Raw genomic sequence first — 16,931 nt, 5'->3', positions numbered from 1 at the left:
CACTGAAGGCCTCGATGTGTTGTTAGACAAGGTCCTTCGTGAGTTGTAGTTCGCCTAAAAGGGCCTCGTACTTGGCTTCATTGTTAGATGTCGAGAAGTCAAATATCAATGCATATTCCACTTCGGTGTTGTCTGGGGTGAGAAGGATGAGGCCGGCTCCACTTCCCTTGGAATTAGATGATCCGTCGACAAACAGCTTCCATGTCTGTCGGGCCTCCTCGGCCAGCCAAGGTCTCTCTTCTTCTGGGGCTCGGCTGAGGTGGTGGTTGAAGGTGCACTCTGTCACAAAGTCTGCCAAGGCATGTGCTTTGATTGCTGTCCTCGACTAGTATTGGTGGTCAAACTCGAATAGCTTAACAGCCCACTTGGTTATCCGCCCCGAGCTCTCAGGCTTGGTGAGGACGGCTTTGAGGGGTTGGTTAGTCAAGACCGTGATCGTGTGGGCTTGAAAGTATGGCCTGAGTTTCCTGGTTGAGATCACCAAGGCGAAGGCCAACTTCTCCACTTTGGGATATCGGGTCTCGACATCGCAGAGGACCTTGTTGACGTAGTAGATTGGCCTCTACACTTCATCTTCTCTTATTAGTATTGAGTCGATGGCCGCATCCCTAGCTAACAAGTATAGATATAAGATGTCTCCTAGGAGGGGGCGAGTGAGGAGGGGTGGCGAGGCGAGGTAATGCTTCAGTTCTTCGAAGGTGAGCTGGCATTCTTCAGTCCACTAGAAGTCTTTAAGCTTCTTGATGGCTCGAAAGAAGGGTAGGTAGTGGTTGACCAACTTCGACATGAAGCGGTTGAGGGCGGCCACTCAACTGGTAAATTGAGTCTCCTTGGCCAACCGAGGTGGTGCCATGTCCAATATAGCTTGGATCTTCTCTGGGTTGGCCTCTATGCCGCGGTAGGTGACAACGAAGCCTAGAAACTTTCCTAACATGACTCCGAAGGTGCACTTGCTGGGGTTAAGCTTCATGTTGTACCTCTGCAAGGCGTCAAAGGTCTCTGCCAGGTCCAAGGTGTGGTGCTCGGCCTTCGGGCTCTTCACGACCATGTCATCCACGTAGGCTTCGACATTCCTCCCATCTGGTCCTTGAAAACTTTGTTGACGAGGCGTTGGTAGGTGGCCTCGGTATTCTTGAGGCCAAAGGGCATGACTCTATAGCTGTAAGTGTCATGCTCAGTGATGAACAAGGTCTTCTCTTCGTCCTCAAGGTGCATCTTGATTTGGTTGTATCCGGAGAAGGCATCCATGAAGTTGAGTAGCTCATACCCTGCGGTGGCATCAATAAGGTGGTTTATCCTCGGCAAAGGAAAACAGTCTTTAGGGTAGGCTCGGATGAGGTCTGTGAAGTCAATACAAATCTACCACTTCCCATTACCTTTCTTTACCATAACCACATTTGACAACTAATTAGGCTAATATACCTCTCAGATGAAGCCTACGCCGAGTAGCTTGTCAACTTCCTCCTATGGCCTTCCAACAGTCCGGTGCAAAGTTCCTCTTCTTTGTCCGAACTGGCCTAAAGCTTGGGTCCATGCTCAGCCTGTGAGTAATGATCAAAGGGTCAATTCAAGGCATGTCAGCGGCAGACCAAGGAAAGACATCGGCATTAGTTCTAAGGAAACTTACCAATTCAAATAGAATCTCCGGGGGAAGGTTGGACCTAACGCGGACTGTCTTCTTTGGCTCGGTCTCGTCTAGGGGAACTGAGATGAGGTCTTCGGTCGGCTGGCCTCAGCTCATTGGTTCCTTCCTAAGGTCGAGACCCTCGAGTGGCAGGGCTTCTTTATTCTTGCCCTTCAGTGCTGCCACATAGAACTAACTCCGACGTCGTGCTCGATAGGGAATTTGAGGGCGAGGTGGTAGGAAGAGATGGTTGCCTTGAGTGCGTGGAGGGCCGGCCTTCCGATGATGGCGTTGTAGGGGGAGCCAATCCTTACGCCCAAGAACTCATTCTTCCTTCCAACCTGACAACATTGTCAGAGAATCCAACGAGTGGGACATCGGCCGGCTGAAGGCATTCTGGCGCCAACTTCATCTTCTCAAAGGCTTCATGGAAGAGGTGGTCTGTCGAAGAGCCACTATCCACTAGGATCCTATTCATAATGAAGTTGGCTACGACGGCCGAGATCACGAGCACATCGTCGTGGGGGACTGTGGCCCCCTTCAAGTCCTTGTTCGTGAAGGAGAGGGCGTCTTCCTGCTTCGGCTTCTTGGGAGCTGGCCCCTGGATGTTCATTTGCCTGGCATAGGCCTTACGGGTCGAGGCCGAGGCCCCACCCGAGGCTGAGCCCTCGGCTATGATGTCGACAACGCCGACAAGCTACTAATGTTGATGTTGTTGCTGCTGTTGCTAGGGGGGGACGAGGCCCTGGCCTCTCCCCCGACGTATTGCTTACGGGGGGAGAGGCTCGAAGATGATATCCGAGGTGAATGCATCCATCCTCCCAGATGGATGGCTCTAGCTGGTCGAGGCTTCAGCTCGGCTTTCCCTGACTTGGCGGAGCTCATCCTTGACAGCTCCGAGCTGGGCTTGTAGGTCCGCGATCTGTGGGTCGAGGGGGGCCTATACTCCATTCCTGTCCTCACGATCTCGGTAAGGGTCGGCCCGAACCCTGAAGTACTCGGATGCGGAACCATGTTCATTCCTTTTGGCCTACTAATTGTTCAAGAGATCTCGGAGGTCTGAGACCCATGAGGGAGAGGTGTGGCGTCAGCCTTCGGCCCTCGAGATGGGACTATGATGGCCTGAGCGCCCGCCTTCATCTCGGGAGTTCTCTCTTCAGCGGTGGTGATGCTGATCGGAGTCTTGGCCACCATCGCGAGATTATGCTGATTCTTCCCCCCTTTGACTGGGGGGTCTTGAGGCTCTCGACAGCTAGCTAGCACACCGACTGCAGTCGGACTCTAAGAGGTCGGTCCAGTGGGAGTCGGCGGGGCCAAGGGCTAGAGGGTCTGCGGATTCGCGACAGCCCTAGTGGCGGCTTCCTACCTAGGGGTACGCCTCGTCCACACGCCGGGCGAGGTGGTCCAACCTATCGAGGACCGCTTGGAGCTGTTCTGTTGTGACCAAGTTCTGGACGTTCCTGGTGTTTCTCACCATATTGGTTAAGGCTTAGGAGTTGATCCTTTTAGTTTTAGGTTAAGTGGAGGGAAGTCTTAGCGATGTTTCCACAGATGACGTCAATTGTTGATGCTCGGATTGGCCAAGGACAACACTGTAAATTCATTTCCCAAGCCAAGGTGAAGTGAAGGGTCCGAAGCCCCGAGGTCTAAGCTCCAAGGTCCTGAGGTCGAGGTCCATGGAGCGAGGTGTCTAAAGGCTTGCAAGCAAATCCTGTGAGGAGGAAGGGGTCAGAGGTCTCGGGCAGAAACCCGAGGCGAGGACTCCAACGGTCAAGTTAGCAACGATGTACGAGGTGGACGAGGGCCCGAACAAGGCCACAGGAGAATAGATAATCTCAAAGACTGGCAAGAGTGCTTGAGTTCCAAATTTCAAATCCTTTACATGGAGAGAGTCACCTCCTATTTATACTTGAGTTCGCCTGGGGCTGCAGAGCCTAGACGGTCAAGATAGAGCCCGTAGGCGGGGAGTGCGGCAATCCAAGGCCGCCATGTGACTGTGTGCCATTGGTCCCACGAAGCCCGCCAAACTCGGGTGTGCGTGCGCTCTGATTGGTCCCAGCCTGAAGCACATCCAAGGACACGTGTAGGGCTGAGGTTGGACAAGCCAAACGCACCTACATCAGAGCCAATTGCACCTCACTCAATGATTCCAATAAAACTCTTCTAACTCCATCTCTCTTCCACAATATTGTTGTCAAACCAGATATCGATTTCAGCCACCACTTTTTTTTCTTTTACATTCTTCTCTCTCATTTATTTCTATATATAACTCATATGATTATCCACTCTTTCATTAACCACTATATTTAAGGAAATTTCTCAAATTCACCTCACTAAATTTATCTAATTGGCTTACTAATCACTGTAACCTATAATTTTAGGTATAAAAGCAACAAGAAGATTTAAACATTGGTCTTTAGTTTAAAAGACAAAAAAAATGCACTAGTAGCCATACTCCAATTGAAAGTGAAATTGCAAGAAAGAAAAATAATCTTATTCATTGTAAGTCCAAAATCATTATGAAGTATATGATATTTTAAAGCCCAGAATCAAGATTAGAAAGAGTTCCTAAAACTATAAAGAGGTCCAAATACACATTTGCAATTAAGAGCTTAAGTCCTAAAAATTATAACATCAGCTCCCATATGCAAAGCAAAATCATAATTCAATCATTGTATACAACAGTGTTTAAATCTGACTGGGACACTACATGAAAAGTCATTGTCTCAAGTCTCAACGAACCACCATCATATGGGATATAACCAAGAGTTCTACTGCAAATGAGAAACGTCTTGAAACTCAATTTCTTATTTTGAAACTCTTTCAAGTCAATTGCTAAATGCTAACATATAATCACCTAGGTATTTCAAGGATTCCCAATTCAATCAAGACACTATAAGACAATCCCTAAACACTTTCCTGTGAATCACCATGCTACAACTCTTTTCATATTCATTGCAAATTCCTCTAAGATCATAATACTAAAGTTTTAATGCAACTGCAGTTCCTCCCTAGGAGTTCCAACTCAATTAGGGTTTTTCCATATTCATCCTAATATTACCCAAAGTACCTGTACCAGAGTCCCAACCCAACTTGGATTCTTGGAAAAAACCCTAATTTGACACAACTTCTTAATAGAATTAGAGTACCTTTAAAGGTGTAAATCCTTATTAAATATTCCCAAAATCATAAAATCACCCACAAAAACCCAATATGCAAAGTCTCATAGCTAAAATTCATATATTCATAAATATTAACACAAATCAACATAAGTAAACAATTCAAGTGTGTGCTTGTTTCTAATGAAGTATTGAACGGCTTTGTATTTTTTGTTTTTATCAATAACAGAAACTTTTAATAATTAAAAGGATATGGAAAAGATACAACAAGAAGAGGGGAAAAATCTCTTACCCCACCCAAAAAACATCACATTACAATACAGCCCAAAAGAAACTAGTTCTTCCCACCCCTTGTTTAGCTAGACAATCTGCAAAAGAATTGGTGCTCCTCTTGGACCATTAAAACTGAATTTGCATGTCTTAAGTGAGCTGGAAATTTTTCTTTGTTTCATTCAAGAACTTCCATAAACTACCCTCTTCCTTCTGCAACCAGTTTAGAATCACCCTCCACCAACAGCTTCCTAATATTCAGTTGTTTGGCTCTTTTAATTTCTTCTAATACTGTTGAAATTTCAGCTCTTAGAGAATCCCCCCAGCCTATAGGCCCTGAAAACATAGCCATAATTCGACCTTTTTCATCCCTGAACACTCCTCCAATACCTGAAAGGTCTGGGTTCCCTTCGTTGCTACCATCAAAATTCAATTTAGTGAACCCCATAGTTGGAGGAGACCAAGTTGGAATAGTAGCATTAAATAGCCGAGTAGACCAGACAACTTCTTTCCAATTTCTAATGATGTCTCCTGCTGAGATACCTTCAAAATGCTCCGTAGACTTGACCCAATGAACCACCCTAATGTAGATTAAATCAATGATGGCTTCTTTGTTCCTTTCTTTTTCCTGGAAGGTTCTTTGATTTCTTTCCTCCCACACTGACCAACATACAGTTGCTCTTACGCATCTCCACAAAATCTTACCTCTTTTTTAAACCCCTCACTGGAACATAGTTAAACAAGCTTAGTACACTTGGGGGAGTGGGCCATCTGCAACCAAAAAGAGAGAAAAACCCAAATTTCTGAAAAAAAAATGACAAGAAACAAATAAGTAATAACAGCTCTCACCATTCCTCTCGCATAAGATACACCAGTGCGGGGATAAACACCATCTTGGTCTTTTCTTTTGAAGTAAGTCACAAGTGTGACACTTTCCTAGGATAGCTTCCCAGCATAAAGCATGTACTCTGGGAGGAATTGGTCTACCCCAAACTTCCGAAGCCAGGAAAGGAGGATCATGGGCGAATGGGAATGGGTTAATTCCTTGAAGAAGGAAGAGCAAGAAAAAAATACCCGAAGGAGTAGGAGTTCAAATCCTACTGTCCAATCTAGAGGGGTCAACAACTACCTCCTTCAAAACCTTAATCAAATTAGAAATGGAATCCAATTCAAAGTCTCTAAGAGGCCTCCGGAAGCCCAAGTTCCAAATAGGGCCAAAGTAGAATAGGTTAGGAAAGTAGCAACAAGCTCATTTTTAAACCTTGAGAGAGAGAACAAAGAAAGAAACTGCTCTTTCAAAGGTGAGTTACCCACCCAGATGTGTTCCCAAAATCTTACAAAATTACTAGAGCAAAGGTCATACCTGATAAAAGGAATGATGGATGGAAGCTCTTGTAACCCTAGATGAAACACCCGTGTCCCAGCCATTTGCCTCTTGCCCATGAATACTTAGGACTAGTTTAGCCCACAGATTATCCTTTTCCTTTGTCAGTCTCCATAACCATTTCCCCAACAAGGCTTCATTCTTCTTTTACAAGTTACCTAAGCCAAGACCACCATCCTTTTTAGCTCTATTTACCAAATCCCACCTAACTCTATGATCCATTTTCTCCTCCCCAGGTTCCCATAGGAAATCTCTCATGAATTTCTCCAACACCCTACACACTCCCTCAGGAATCTTAAACACAAATAGAAAATATATCAGGAGGTTCGCCAAGGTTGCTTTAATCAATGTTACCCTACCACCCAAAGATAGATAGTTTTTCTTCCATAAAGGTAGCCTTTTTGTGAATTTCTCAATCATTGGATTCCAAAAGTCCCTTCTACTAGGATTATCCCCTAGGAAGTCCCAGATATTTCAAAGGCCCCTGTGCAATCTTGCATCCCAATATTTGGGCCCTTTCTTCCACCTCTTCAGCACTCATATTAATACCAATCACACAACTCTTATCAAAGTTGACTTTGAGGTTGGTCACATGTTCAAAGACATTAATCACTTGTTTTAAGTTTCTAACCCACCTTATCTCCTCCCCTCCACAAAACAGAATTGTGTCATCCGCAAATTGTAAATGAGTGATCTAAATTCAATCCCTCTCAACTTTCCAACCACTTACGAGATCCCTAGAATCTATCATCTCCATAATCCTCCCCAAAACTTCAGTAATCAGGGTAAAAAGAAAGGGGTATAAGAGGTCCCCTTGCCTAATACCCCTAGTAGCTCGGAAATGGTCCACCACCCTACCATTCACCAAAATGGAATAGTGACAAGTCCGAATGCACCCTTTTATCCACTTACACCACCTTTTCCCAAAACCAAAGGACCCAAGCCATTCCAACAACACAGATCAATCAACCAGGTCATAAGCCTTTTCTATATCCAATTTGCATACCAACCCTTTCTTCCCATTTCTCTTGAAATCTTCCACACTCTCGTTTGCTATTAGTATTTGATCCACAATTTGCCTATTCTTCACAAATACACCTTGTTTAGGGGAGACAATTGTGGGGAGAACCTCTCTAATTCTGTGCGAGAGAACCTTGGCAATGATTTTGTATAGGCTATTAACCAAGCTGATGGGTCTGAACTCCTTCGGGTGGCAAGTACCCTCCTTTTTTGGGACTAATGCAATGAAAGTAGAGTTCAAACCAGGGTTAATCACCCCTCTTTCAAAGAATTCTGAGAACACCTTCTGGATGTCATTCTTAATAATCTCCCAGCAGTCTTGATAAAAAACCATTGTAAAACCATTAGGTCCTGGGGCTTTAGCTCTATCCATAGAGAAGATGGCATCCCTTATTTCCTCCACCTCAAATTCTCTTTCCAACCAATCAATCAACTCGCTAGGGAGCCTGAGCCTATCCAAACCTCCAATCCTTAATCTCTCATTTAAGGGTCTCTTGAAAATAGATTTGAAATGATTCACAAAATCCCCTTCAATCTCATTTTATTGGGTTAAAATTATACCATCAATCTCCAATTTAGAAATGCAATTCTTCTTCCTTCTACCATTAGCTATAGCATGGAAGAATTCCGTGTTCCTGACTCCCTCCTTCACCCATTTGTGTTTGGATTTTTGCGTCCAACTGATATCTTCTTTAAAAAGCAGATCCTCCAGATTTTTCCTCAATTCCCACCTCAACTCTCTATCTCTTTCCCCAAAGCAACATTGGTCTTCCTTTGCATCTAGCTCCTCTAACTGGTTAATCAACTGTTGTTTCTTTTCTTCTAACCTCCCGAAGTGAAGAATGTTCCACTCTTTAATTTTACCTTTAAGATCTTTTAACTTCCAATGGAATCTCATACATGCCCAATTCACCTCCGAGTTACTTACATTCCACCATTTCTTCATATTCTCTTTAAAATCCAGATGAAGCAATCACATATTCTCAAATCTGAATGGGGAAGGTCCTCTATTTCTAAATCCATACTTGAAAATTAGATCAGCTTGGAGATTTGACCATGTGAATCTATTATGTTGAAATTCAAGTTCCTTGAGTCCAAAAACATTTATAAACTCATTGAATTTCCTCATATTGATGGTACTCCTTTGTCGTATCTTACTGCACTTTTCACTAAACCTAATCACATTGAAATCCCCTCCTAGGCACCAAGGTCCATCCCATAATCCTCTAATATCTTCCAATTCTTCCCACAGTTCCTTCCTTTGTCTGTATCCAATGGGGCCATAAACATTAATTAAGACCCATTCAAACCCATCTTCCACTTGTTTGAATTTAACAGACACTGACCAACTAATTCTTCAACTCCCTCTACCACTTCATTCTTCCACATAGTGACTAATCCTCCTTATGAGCCCCAAGAAGGGTTCATAGCCCAGTTGAGAATGTTTGCCCTCCACACATTTCTAGCCAACTCTTGTCAAAAGTCATGAGTTTAGATTCATGGATTAAAAAAATATATGGGCTTTCTTTCCTTAGGACCTCCTTTTTTAGTGCTCTCTTACTTGCTTTCCCCAATCCTCTCACATTCCAACTCACAATCTTCAGTGTACCGGAAAAAATCCACCCCACCCTTAAACTTTTGCCTTAATCTTCTCCTTTCCTTCCCCTACCCTTCCTCTCAATAAATTCCTTGTCCCCTTCTACATCCTTTTTTAGCCTATCAACCTCACTTAACCTTCTTTTTCTGACTTTCCTCTTTCTTATTCTTCAAATGCACTTTCAGCTCATTCATATTTTTAATCTTGTAGCCTAGCTTTCCTACAAATTCGGCTAAGAATCCTCTCTTTCAATTCCTTTTTCAACGCCTTTATTTTTGTCCTCTCTATGCCTCCCGTACACCCCCTCCTGTTCCATTCCTCCTCTATCTTCTTTAGACCCACCAACCTCACCCTCATTTGTCTTCTCCCTTTCTAATTCCACCCTATTTGTTTTCCCAAGTTCTTCCAAGACTAAATTGCACACCCCCTCCTCCTTCTCACCCTTCTGTATCTCCCCACCCCCCACCCCCCACCCCCTCGCCACACCTCTGCCAGCTTCAAGTCCATGAGTAATTAGCAGGAGGTAGGCCTGGAATCTGGGAGACAACCATCAAGAGCAGAACAAAGATTAGTTTCAATACCCAAAACCACAAACATACCTGGGTCTGAAAGAAGAGATTGTTCAACAACAATCTGGGTTTCACAATTCGGTGGCAGAGTATGCTTATGCTAGTCATACCCTAGGCATGATTCACCCTTGCTGGTACTTCTGGGACTCTGTCGTTCATCCCCTCCTGATATAACAAAGTCTGAATTCTGGTGTTCAGTCATTATCATCTCATTTATTCCCAGCCCCCTGTTCATTATCTTGTTTGATTGTTTCCTTCCCAAGGTTTGGTTATCCCCCCCAGCCTCCAAGTAGAACACAGCATCATTTGTCAGCTCACCATCAGCAAAGATTCTTAGCGTGGAGGTAAAGTCTTCCCCCTTCTCAGCGGCGGGTCTTAGCATAGATGAAGCGTCTCCCACATTCTCAGCAAAAAGAATGTCAGTGTTGAAGGTGTCTTCCAGCATTTCTATCTGTTAGATAGTTTTGTATGCCCTTAGCTTTAATCAAAATGATGTACTTTATGAGTTTATTGTAAATGAATGAAAGTGCATATTTGATTCATGTTCCCTTGGTATGTTTCTGTGTAATACCCATAAACTTAATACTTAATGAGACTCGTGTTAGTTTAGAATGTTCACAGCCAGTGGGTCGGTCTGGGGAGACCTATCCTGACAAGGCTGGCACTGGGGTGCCACCAAGTCAGCTGGGGTGGCCTGTCTCAGCTGCTAGGGTGAGACCCTAGGCACTTACAGTGTAGGATTAATTGAATCTTTCAACTGGACTAGATTTCCAGTATTGCTCTGGACCTTGGAGATTGATGGGCAAAACTGAAAAGTTACACCCGGCCCATAGACTCGATTATGATATTGCACTGGGTGTCGGATTAGGTTGTCTTTGATGTACCATTCAATGAGATCCTTAGTGGGGGTCAACACTTTGGTATGTTAGGACAGTTTGAGTATTCATCTGAGTGGGTGATCATAGTGACAGGATCAGCCCCTTTGTCGGACAAAGGTAATGATCGGAGATGCACTCTCACTGTTGGAAACCAAGACTGTCGGCAACCAATTTCAATCGTTGAGATTTAGTTTGCAAAATATATTTTATATGAGATATAAAAGTATATATATTATGATTTATAAATGGTTTGCAAAAGGTTTTAATTTCCGGGATCTATAGAAGAGAGAATGCAACACTGTTCCTTACAGCCGAGGGAGAGGTCCTCCCTTGTCGGGCAGTGTATGATCATTATGGGCTGAGAAGTTAAGTGTAAGACCATTGAGGATAATACCTGATGGGCTAATCTTGCATCTTCCCATAGTCCCTGGGTGTTACAAGGTGGCTTGGCCCAGGGACCACTTAGGGTAAGTGTTGGACCCATAGAGACCATGAGATGGATTTTAGGGGGTGCACTGTCCATAACAGTGTATTCGGCCAGGCCTTGTAACAAAGGCTGGGCCGAACCCATGTGGCTGATGTGTAGATCAATGTTGGTCTCACGCCATACAAGAAAAACCCAACTGGGCAACAGTTTGGAAGGCTAAGTCAATACATAACCTTAATTGGGCCTTAAGCCCATTTTGAACTGGGTTAATTTGATTAGTCACTTAAAGGGGTGAATTCTGAGATGGATCAGCTGATAGGATTGGGCCCAGACCCTATCCACTTAGAGAGTCCAAGATCTAAATAAGACTTAGATCCGAAAGCCTCCTAATTAGATTAGGAGATGGCTGATCTAATCTGCAGATATGATAAGGGTTATCCCTTATCACTTAAAGGGACTTCTAATCCATATATGATTTGGGTTAGAAACTCCTAATGGGATTAGGAGCTGATCCCTTTGAAATTATAAAAGGAGGAGGGGGCGGCAGCATTTAGACATGCAAGCTACACACTCCTGTCTTCAGAGCTGAAATCACAAGAAGAGAGAATTCCGCACCCTGCGAATACTCTCTTGCCGCCTCCTTCCTGCAGCCACCACCTCCAGCAGTTCGATCTCCAATTCTTGGGAGAAATCAAGATTTGATCTTCATACCAATCTTTTGGAGAAAAGATTGGTTGGAGTTGTATTCACAAGCCATCCAGTTGATTCTTGCAAAGGGTCAGGTTCTTTTGGAATAACACTGTTGATTCTGCTCCACCCTGCATTGCGCCATCTTCAGTGGGAGCAGATTTTGGATCCTTCATTGGGGTATTAGCTATAATCCCTCCCTACTCCTTTTGGTTCAGATCTGGTTCAGTTTATGGTTTTGGGAGAGAAAAAATTTTGAAATTCGCCACCTTATTCCGCAATCTTTGGGCGTCCATGTGATGGATATCCTATCCCTTTCTACCCAATATGCGCAGATATGGGTTTTGGGAAATTTGTTCCCAAAACTGATGGGCAAATAATCTGAAATTAATTTTATATAAATCTGATTATTGTTTAAAATAGTTCTTTATGATTTTCTTGATTTATGGGCTGTTCATACAAGAGGAGATCAAATTCTTGGTTTGCGTAGGGAGAACTGCAAGATTTGCAGTTTCTTGATTTATTACATTTGGTCTGTAAATAATTTTTTTTTTTAGACTCAATGTATAGGCATTCGATCTAATGTAATTAATAATAGAAATAGGATTTCTATTTATTTTATTCTTGGATCAAAGATGGCAGCGCAGAAAGGGAGATTTCGCAGAGAAGGAGATTCCGCAAATGGGACATTCACTATCTACGATTTACAGTTTATGAAACTACAAATCTGTGATCTAACCTCTGTTTTGCAGGATGGATTGTGCGAACAGTCCTGTTTAACTGATTCTTGATTTTCTTTTATCAGTTATTTAATTTCATATTACTTTCTTGAATTAAATATTTAATTAAAGATCAAACCTTGGACCATTGGTTCAAACTGTTTGGACCAAATCTAGGGTTTAATCAAGGCTGAAAGTCAGCTCTAACTTTTCCACTAATGGGCCTGAGGATTGATATTTAATTAAATGGTTAATTCGGCCCAACCTGTAAAGGCCCAATTTTAAATAGTTAAAACTACCAAAAGCCCATTTCAAAGGATAAAGCTATATGAGCCAAACTGGGTAACCCTAATTCAGCCCATATACCTAGATAATATTAATGGTTAATATTATGGATTTAAAACGGGCTTCCAATGGGCCTTACAGATAATTAATTGATTGAATCAATTTATCCCTACATGTGATGTTTGGATGTGTGATGTGCTACGTACATGGGCCATAAGTGCTTGGCCCATGCTCATTCGACAGTGGCTCTTGCGCACACCATGGCTAAATGCACATCATTGCCATGCTGACCCTTTTAGTCATTGAATGACCTTTCTCTATGGTGGGCCCCATGCCTCGTCGAGAGGTTACGTGCGAAACCCTATCCGATTTAAGGCCCACCGAAATCTAACTTTATGAAAGTCAGTAGGAGCCACTTTGGTTTAACCTAAATCAAACTAGAGCGTAATTAATTGTTCCCTCTAGCTAATATGAGTGCATGTGATAGGGGGATTCATATGATGAACTCTCTAAAGGCCTTCCATCATTAGCATGAGGATGAGTCCTTCAGTAATGAGGAAACGCACCAAAAAATGGGCTATCCATTTGCTGTTGGGCTTGTCTAAGTGTTTCATAAACTAGAGCGTAATTAATTGTTCCCTCTAGCTAATATGAGTGCATGTGATAGGGGGATTCATATGATGAACTCTCTAAAGGCCTTCCATCATTAGCATGAGGATGAGTCCTTCAGTAATGAGGAAACGCACCAAAAAATGGGCTATCCGTTTGCTGTTGGGCTTGTCTAAGTGTTTCATAAGATGATAGGGGCGTCATAGACCGATGTGGGAGGGGCTTCTCCAGAAAATGGGAACTCTCTCACGGTACATTGGCGTTCACGAATATGATGTGTAAGCACTCACTGGACAAAAAGGTTTACCTGAAAATGGCTCTGAACCTTGTCTGACAGAGGTCAAAGGGAAAACTCATATGATGAGTGGATATGATCCTTCATAGAAAGGTGGTGGGGTTATGCAGCTGAAACAGTTGGCTCCATGCACCCTATGTGATTTTCCACATTTCCAGAGACAACACGTAGTCTCCGTCACTGAGAAAGGAGAGAAATCTCGGAGATGAATAAATGGAAATGGAACGTAGATTAAAATCCATATCTATGTAATGAACATGAATCAAATTAGGTTGTAGACTGATGTTTGCTCTTTTATCTGAAAATGGCAAACAGATCTTTTGCAAAGCTTCTTGACGACAACAAGCTTAAGGGCCCAAACTATGTTGACCAGAACAGGAACCTTATGTTGGTCCTAGCTTCTGAAAAGCTGGACAAAGTGGCAAAGAATCCTGCCCCGGAGCGTTCGGGTGACAGGGCTTCTGAGGCCCGAAGGAGAGACTATCAAGAATGGGAGGAGAAAAACTCCCTTGCCCGGTGTTACATCATTGCCTCCTTGGACAACCAAATATAGAGGCAATTCGATCAGATCGAACTTTCCAAGGACATATTGAATAGTCTCAAGACGATGTATGAAGAGCATAATCATTCTACTCGAAAAAAGGTCTTGAAACAGTTCATGACCGCACAAATGCCCAAGGGCCAACAAGTTCACGACCATTGTCTTTGGATGATGGGATACATCAACGAACTGGAGGCTCTTGGATCCGGGCTGGACCTTGCGACCCAGATAGATGCTATCCTTAACTCTTTGCCTCCTTCCTTTAATCCGTTCATCATGAACTATAACATGAACAAACTGAATGTCAGCTTGCAAGAGCTCAGCAATATGTTGCAAAGAGCCGAATAACTGATTAGAAAGGATGAGCTTGTAGCTATGCTTGTTGAAGCTAGAAAGACAAGCAAGAGAAAGGGGAAGGCAAAGAAGCCTCAGAAGAAAGCCACTAAGGGTAAGAAGTAGAAGAAAGACAAAGCATCGGATGCCTGTCACTTCTGCAAGAAGACCGGCCACTAGAAAAGGAACTGTCCTACCTACGTGGAATCCAAGAAAGGTAATTTCGAAACTTGTGTTATAGAAACCAATTTATTAGTAGCTTCTGTGTCCTGGTGTATTGACTCTGGGGCTTCAACTCATACGTGTAACTCGCTGTAGGGGTTCAAGATAAGCAGAAGGCTGAGTGAAGGAGAAGTTACACTCTACTTGGGGACTACTGCAACTGTTGTAGCCGCGGCCATAGGAACCGTGGAGTTAATTTTTAAAGAATGAATAATTGTACTAAAAGATTGTCTTTATGTACAAAATTTAAGGAGATTTTTTATTTCTGTCTCAAAACTGTGTGCAGATGGTTATTCTGTCTTCTTTAGTAATATGATTACTATTAAAAGAAATAACGGATTCATCGCATACGGGGAACTGGAGAATGGTCTCTATGTTCTACATCCTTCCCTAGAAACTAACATAATCAAAACTACGTCGGCTGAAATCCCCAAGAAGAGAGCCCGTGATACAGTTAATCCTACATGTGTGTGGCATTACCGACTTGGCCACATCGGTATTGACCAAATCACAAGGTTGGTAAAGGATTGTCCTTTGGATTTTCGAACTGTAGAAGATCTTCCCACCTGTGAGCCTTGCCTACAAGGCAAGATGACGAAACGGCCAATTAATGGTAAGCCTGAAAGATGTACAGGCACACTTGACCTAATACATACTGATGTATGTGGTCCCCTGAGTGTTAGGACACGGAATCAACATGTGTATTTCATCACCTTCACAGATGATTTCTCACGATATGGTTACGTGTACCTAATGAGACACAAGTCTGAATCCTTTGAAAAGTTCAAAGAGTTTAGACAACAGGTCAAAAAACAACTAGGGAAAAAAATTAAGGCCCTTCGATCAGATCGAGGTGGCGAGTATCTCTCTAACGAATTCAGGGACTACTTAAAGGATAATGGGATAGTATCATAATTAGCTCCTCCTGCTATAGCACAACTTAACGGTGTTTCAGAGAGGAGGAATAGGACCTTATTGGATATGGTCCGGTCGCTTCTCATACACTCAGAGTTACCCACATCCTTTTGGGGTTACGCATTAGAGATTGCGATTTACGTGCTGAATCGGGTTCCAACCAAATCGGTTCCGAATACTCCATATGAACTTTGGACCGGAAAGAAACCAAGTGTCAGACACTTGAAGATTTGGGGTTGTCCAGCACAAGTTAAAAGAACGAGTACAGACAAGTTGGAATCCAAGACCAGTCGTTGTCTATTTGTAAGCTACCCAAAAGGCTCTGTAGGTTACCTATTTTATGACCCAAGTGAGTAGAAAGTGTTTTGCAGTCGAAATGCACAATTCTTGGAGACCGATTACATCTTGGACACCCATCGTCAGGAAATTGTTCTTGATGAGGAGAGCTCAGGAGCAGTGGGAGATGTCCCACAGGTTCCAGGTAGTGACCAACCTAGAAGATCCACTCGGGTATCCAGGCCACCAGTCCGTTATGGTTATGACCAGGATAGTTACCTGGTGGAAACCTTGACTAATGAGGAGGATCCCGTGACTTACGCGGAAGCTATGTTGGGCATAGATTCCCAGAAGTTGGTGGAGGCCATGAGAGCAGAGATGGACTTAATGGAGACCAATGCAGTCTGGACTCTGATAGATCCGCCCTCTGGGGTAAAAGCAATCGGTTGCAAATAGACTTACAAGAGGAAGAAGGGTCCTGATGGTAGGGTTGAGACCTTCAAAGCTCGTCTGGTGGTGAAAGGGTACACTCAGAAAGAGGGCATCGATTATGAGGAAACTTGGCTTTCCACCGTTGGTTGATCCTGGCTTTCCACAGGCTCGTCCAGGCCCAATTTTTCTAATCTTTTCCTTCTTTTTGCTCCTTCTTGCTCAGTCCATTGTCAACTCTATCTACCTTATACTTCACCGTCCCAGACTCCAACTTAGCAAGTCTTCCATGGAGTGCATTACCCATCATGATCCAGCCCTGTAATTTGTCACCTTCAGGGATGATGATTGTTTGTTTCTTCTTTTTTTTGAACCTTTCTTCCTGAGAAACAACCCACCCTTTATCATTTCTCCTTCTCTCAACATGGTATTCCCTCCATAGCTGTCTGAAAGTACTACACCATTTTTCGCACCAGCTTACATGGATTGCTCCGTCCAGAAAGCTTTGAAACCAAGGAACAGCTCCACCTACAAGCAGTATCAAGCCTCTTCTTCCTTCTCTTATTTTTATCGTGAACTCTTTCTGATAATAAATCTCCTCCAAAAGAAAGTCTTTCCTTTCCACTATCAATGTCTTTCTCCATTTTCTAGCCGGTGAGAAACCGTTGGCCTCCATCTGTCAACAATCTTCCTTAAATCCACACTTCCTTGCTTAAGCTTCTCCCCCTCTGA

This window comes from Nelumbo lutea, chromosome 2, assembly GCF_056320005.1.
Source record: "Nelumbo lutea isolate HS-2025 chromosome 2, American lotus-T2T, whole genome shotgun sequence".
Classification (NCBI taxonomy): Eukaryota; Viridiplantae; Streptophyta; class Magnoliopsida; order Proteales; family Nelumbonaceae; genus Nelumbo; species Nelumbo lutea.
The sequence above is the reverse complement of the archived record's forward strand: the minus strand, read 5'-3'. Positions refer to the sequence as shown.